The sequence below is a fragment of the Diceros bicornis genome, chromosome X, assembly GCF_020826845.1.
Source record: "Diceros bicornis minor isolate mBicDic1 chromosome X, mDicBic1.mat.cur, whole genome shotgun sequence".
Taxonomy (NCBI): Eukaryota; Metazoa; Chordata; class Mammalia; order Perissodactyla; family Rhinocerotidae; genus Diceros; species Diceros bicornis.
Window position 1 is genome coordinate 83,316,718 of NC_080781.1, and position 6,322 is coordinate 83,323,039.

At 37.0% G+C, this 6,322-nt stretch overlaps 1 pseudogene; it reads left to right on the forward strand.

Annotated features, from left to right (window-relative positions):
* The first annotated feature begins 2,503 nt into the window (after positions 1 to 2,503).
* Positions 2,504 to 3,422, forward strand: LOC131400309 (endophilin-B2-like; annotated as a pseudogene).
* Positions 3,423 to 6,322: the final 2,900 nt, after the last annotated feature.

Below are 6,322 nucleotides of genomic sequence, written 5' to 3' on the forward strand. Positions count from 1 at the left end.
CCACTTTTGTGGAATTTCTACCAGATTCTAATAGAGAAGATCTGAATATGATCAATTCATGGACCTAGTAGTGGAAGGGGAAGAGTAGTCATTGTGAAACCATCTAAGTTCCTTCTCTATAGCAAGGTTTTACTTTTCATGGAAAATGACTTCACCACAAGATGGTGCTGAAGCATTATTCCAGTTGGGAGAGAAGATTTGCATTCCATCCCAGGTCTTTCTGATTTTCTGTTTTATCTGAGAAAAAAATATAGTTATCAGGGCACAAGACTTCAAGGAAATAGATTGGGAATGCAGAAGCCATGGTAGGTAGAAAGATGAATGGAAAAAAGTTTTACCCCTGGAGGAGAGAAAGAAATACTTGTGAAGGCTACAGCCTGAAGGCATAGGCCCATTAATAGATTGAGAATCAGAAGATTATAGAATAACTCCTCTTCCCTATACACTAGAACCATGCACAGGACTCTTGTTTGATAACCGTAGATTACAATTGAAAGAGCTACAAGACACAGACTCTTTCTGAGAAGCAGAGCAAAGGGACACCCCAAACCAAAGACAGACAAAAATAAGGACACTAGATAAATTTGAGGCCTCATGCATATAGCTACAATAAATATTGATCACAGTCTAACTCTTAGTTAGATTAACATAAATGCTCACACTAAAGTCCATTTACATCAGTTACAATTACTCAATAAAACATGCCCTATTTTCAACAAAAAATTACAAGATATACTAAAAAGGCAAGAAGAACCACAGACTAAAGAGACAAAGCAAGCGTCAGAACCAGACACAGATATGACACAGATGTTGGAATTATCAAACAGAGAACTTAAAATAACTATAACTAATATGTTCTTGATTCTAAAGGAAAAAAAAGACAATATGCAAGAACAGATGGGTAGTGTAAGCAGAGAGATGGTAACTCTAGGAAAAAGTCAAAAGTAAGTGCTAGAAATAGAAAAGCACTATAACCAAAATTAAAAATGCCTTTTGATAGGATCAACAATAGAACCAACACAACTACAGAAAGAATTAGTGAGTTTATGATGGGTCAATAGAAACTTCACAAACTGAAGTGCAAAAAAATAATAATGACAAAAATAGAACAGAATATCCAAAGACTGTGGGACAATTTCAAAAGGTGTAATGTACACATAATTGGAATAAAATGAGAAGAGAGGCAGAAAAGAGCAGAATAAATATTTGAAGTAATAAAGCCAAGAATTTTTTAAAATTAATGATAGACAACAATTCACAGATCCAGGAATCTCAGAGAGCCTCAAGCAAGATAAATGTTAAAAACAATAAAGATAAAATCAAAAAATAGACCTAGGTATATCATATCCATACTGAAGACAAGTAAAAACAAAGAAAATCTTGAGGGAAGCCAAGGTCATGGAAGAAAATACTTGACTGACAGAAGTGCAAGGCTTCAAGTTACAGTAGACTAGTGATTAGAAACCATGCATATAGGAAGAAATTGGGGTAAAATCTTTGAATCTTTAAAAGAATTCTACAGAATGAGTAGCATTCTATATCCAGTGAAATTACCCTTCAAAAGTGAAAACAAAATACTTTCTTAGAAAATTATTTAAAATGAGGGAATTAATTGTGAGCAGACTTTCTCTGTAAGAAATATTAACAAAAGTTCTGCACACAGGAAAAAAAACAGATATAGGTCAAAAGCTAGGATCTACACAAAAAAGAGAAGAATACTGTAGAGGAAAGTAACACAAGTTAAAATCTATTTTTCTTATTCTTAATTGATCTAAAAAATAACTGTGTATTCAAAAAAATAACCATAACATAATATTTTGTGATTAGAGCTTATGAATAAATTAAATGGATAACAGCAATGCCACAAAGGACAGGAGGGAGAAATTAGAAATATTCTTTTATAATGCAATGTAAGGTTATTTGAAGGTGGACATAGATATCTTAAAATTTGTATTATAAACTCTAAGGTAACCAATAAAAAATATTTAAAATACATATGAACGATATGTCAAATTTGAATGACATGCCATATACCAGAGGCAGGATAGAGTAGAATAAAATAAATGTTCAATTAAAACCAGACTAGGCAGAAAAAGTAGAAAAAGAAACTAAAAGTAAATGCAACAAATAGAGAACATTTACAAGGATGGTAGGTTTTAATCTAATTACAGCGATAATCACTTTAAATGGGAGTGGTCTAAACATTACCAGTTAAAAGACAGATTGTTAGAGTGGATAAAATAAAAAAAAAAAAAAACCACTCAACTTTTTGTTATCTACCAGAGACTCATTTTAAATATACAGAATTAGGTTTAAAGTAACGATATGAAGAAAGATATTCCATGCTAATACTAATTTAGAAAAGAAAAGCAACAAAATTGGAATAGCTGTATTTATTTCAGACAAACCAGACTTCACATAAAGGAAAATTATTAAGGAAAAGGAAAAATATTATATATTGATGAAGGAATCATTTACCCAAGAAGACATAAAAATCCTAAACATGTATGTATCTATTAAAGAAGTATCAAAATACGTGAAGCAAAAACTTATCAAAGTGAAAGAAGAAATATACAAATCTACTGCAGAGGATTTTATCCACATAGCCTCCATCAACTTCCTCACTGTCCTGGTGCAATTTCCCAGAAGGGTGCTGGAAGATGATTTCCAAGGAGAGGTGGCTCCTCCAAAACCTGTGTCTGGACTTGAATGCCTGCAAAGTGCTGCTGAAGAAGGCCAAGGCAGCAGAAGCCAAAGCCACAGTGGTGATTGAATTTTAGGAGACTAGACCTTGTAATTAAATTCTCTCCAGCAGCACTTCTGCACTTTGGAATGATGAGGTGGACAAGACTGAGCAGGAGCTCCAAATGGCCCAGAAAGAGTTTGACCAGCAGGCAGAAGTTACGAGTCTCCTGCTGGAGGGAATCAGCAGCATGCACATGAAGCATCTTCACTGACTCTATGAGTTCCTAGTGTCTCAGACAACTTACTATGTGCAGTGCTACTGCTACATGCTGGACTTACAGAAACAGCTGGACAGATTTCTAGGCACCTTCATGGGCACAACAGAACCCACCTCCTTGCCCCTAAGCAGCACCTCACCACCACCACCACCACCACAGCCACTATGCCTGTGGTGTCCTCTGTGGTTGGCCTGGCCTCTTTGGTGGAGGCCACCCTCTGTCTAAGAAGGTGGCTCTCTCTCAGCAGAACCTAGAAGGCCTGGCCCTACCAGCCAGCAGAACCCAAAAGACCATGTACTCTATGATTACAAGGCAGTGGAGAGCAGTGAGCTGACCCTGCTTGCTGATAAGCTTGACATTATCTACAGAAAGCTTGGCATGGACCCTGACTGGCTCATTGACAAAAGAGGCAACAAGAAGGGCAAGGTCCCTGTCACCTACTTGGAACTACTCAGTTAAGCAGGCTCCCTCGAGGCCCCTGCCCATTCTGGCCTGGGCAGGAGAGAATGGGTGCAACCCTGCCACTTATCTTTTCTGTTGGTGACCCAGCTGCTCAGGGTGGGGAGACGAGTCCCATTCTGTCCTTGCCTTCAGTCATGCAGCAATGAGAGGACCCCAGAGGCTGAATAATCCTGCCCCTACCCCCAGCCCTGATTCTAATTTGTGGTTCTGGAGCCCCCAACCCTAACTGCATCCCCTTAACACCTCAGGCCACCTGGCTCCTGCTAAGAAGGGAGGGGTCTGGCTGCAGCAGCTGCATTCAGCACCTAGGCTTATATGTAGGTCAGCCACAGACAGCCTGAGGGAGCCCTGGGGTGCACTCTTGGCAAGAAGAGAGCACCTGCCTTTTAGTTGCCAAAAGCAGCAAAGGGGAAAAGGCAGGAAGGTCTCTGACAGCTTCCAGGGACTGGATGCTGTCCCCTTTAGATGAACTGGAGTGGAGAGGGAGTCTGGCCTGAGAGGCAGATTTGGGCCACTGAACAGTGCCTCCCAGTGCTACCCTTCCCCTCCTACCCCCTTAAAGCCCAAGCCAAGTATGGTGGTTATAGCCTGCACCTCTCCATACTCACTTTTTAACTTATCTTTTTACTCTGTCTGTCTGCTTGCTCTCTAGTGGTGACAACTAATAAACTATACTTCATGTGCAAAAAATTAAAAAAACATGTATAACAAGACCAGAGCTAACATAATACTCATTTGTGAAAAGCTGAAAGATTTTCCTTGAGGGTCAGGAACAAGACAAGGATGCCCACTCTCACCACTTTTATTCAAATAATATTGAAAGTCCTAGCCAGAGCAATTAGGCAAGAAAAAAAAAGGAGGGGATCTAAATTGGAAAGGAAGAAGTAAAACTATCGCTATTTGCAGATGACATGATATTATATATAGAAAACCCCAAAGACTCCACCAAAAAATTGTTGGAACGAACTAAAAATTTCAGTAAAGTTTCAGGATACAAAATAAATATACAAAAATCAGTTGTGTTTTGGTACATTAATAATGAACTATCAGAAAGAAAAATTAAGAAAACAATTTTATTTAAAATTGCTTCAAAAAGAATAAAATATCTCAGAATAAATTTAACCAAAGAGGTGAGAACCTTTACACTGAAAACTATAAGACACTGAGGAAAGAAACTGAAGATTTCTTCAATAATGGAAAGATATTCCATGCTCATGGATTGGAAAAACTAATATTGTTAAAATGCCCATACTACCCACAGCAATCCATAGATTCAATGCAATCCCTATCAAAATTCCAATGCCAGAAATAGAACAAAAAATATTAAAATGTGTTTGGAACCATAAAAGACCCTGAATAGCCAAAGTGATCTTGAGAAAAAAGAACAAACCTGGAGGTATCACGCTTTCTGATTTCAAACTATATTACAAAAGTATAGTAACAAAAATAGTATGGCATTAGCATAAAAACAGACACATGGATCAATAGAACAGAATAGAGTCCAAAAATAAACCCACACATATGTGGTCAATTAACTTACAACAAAGGAGCAAAGAATATATAATGGGGAAAGGACAGTCTCTTCAAAAAATGGTGTTGGGAAAACTGGACAGCCACATGAATAAGAATGAAACTGGACTACTATCTTACACCATATATAAAATTAACTCAAAATTGGTGAAAGACTTGAACATAAGACTTAAAACCATAGAACTCCTAGAGGGAAACATAGGTGGTAAGCTCTTTGACATTGGTCTTGGTGATGTTTTTTTGGATTTGACACCCAAAGCAAAAAAAAACAAAAGAAAAAATAAACAAATGGTACTATATCAAACTAAAAAGCTTCTGCACAGCAAAGAAAACCATCAACAAAATGAAAAGGCAACCTATGGAATGGGATGAAATATTTGCAAATTGTATATCTGATAAAGGGTTAGTATCTAAAATATATATGGACTCATACAACTCTATGGCAAAAAGAACAAAAAATCTGATTAAAAAATGGGCAGAGGATCTGAACAGATATTTTTCCAAAGAAGACAGTTGGTCAACACGTACATGAAAAGGTGCTCAACATCACTAATCATCAAGGAAATGAAAATCAAAACCACAATGAGATATCATCTCACACCTGTTAGAATGGCTATAATCAAAAAGACAAGAAATAACAGATGTTAGTGAAGATGTGGACAAAAGGGAACGCTTATGCATTGTTGGTGGGAATGTTAATTGCTGTAGCCACTATGGAAAACAGTAAGGAATTTCCTCAAAAAATTGAACTGTTGTATGATCCAGCACTTCTACTCTTGGGTATGTATCCAAAGGAAACAAAAACACTAACTTGAAAAGTTATCTGTACCTGTGTTTATTGCAGCATTATTTACGATAGGCAAGACGTGGAAGCAATCTACGTGTCCACCAATGGATGAATGGATAAAGAAAATGTGGTATATCTATACAACGGAATATTATTCAGCCAATAAAAAAGGAAATCCTGTCTTTTGCTACAACTGTATACACCTTGAGGGCATTATGCTAACTAAAATATGTCATACAGAGAAAAACAAATATCATATGATCTCACTTATATGGGGAATCTAAAAAACAAACAGCAAAATAAAACAAAAAAACCACCATACTCATAAATACAGAGAACAGATTGGTAGTTTCCAGAGGCGGGGGTGGAGGTTGGCAAAATGAGTGAATGGGGTCAAAAGGTACAAACTTCTGTTATAAAATAAATAAGTTATGGGGCTGTACAGCATGGTGACTATAGTTAATCATACTGTATTGTATATTTGAAAGTTGCTAAGAGAGTAGATCTTAAAACTTCTCATCACAAGGAAAAAAATATGTAACTATGTGGTGATGGATGTTGACTAGACTTCTCATGGTGA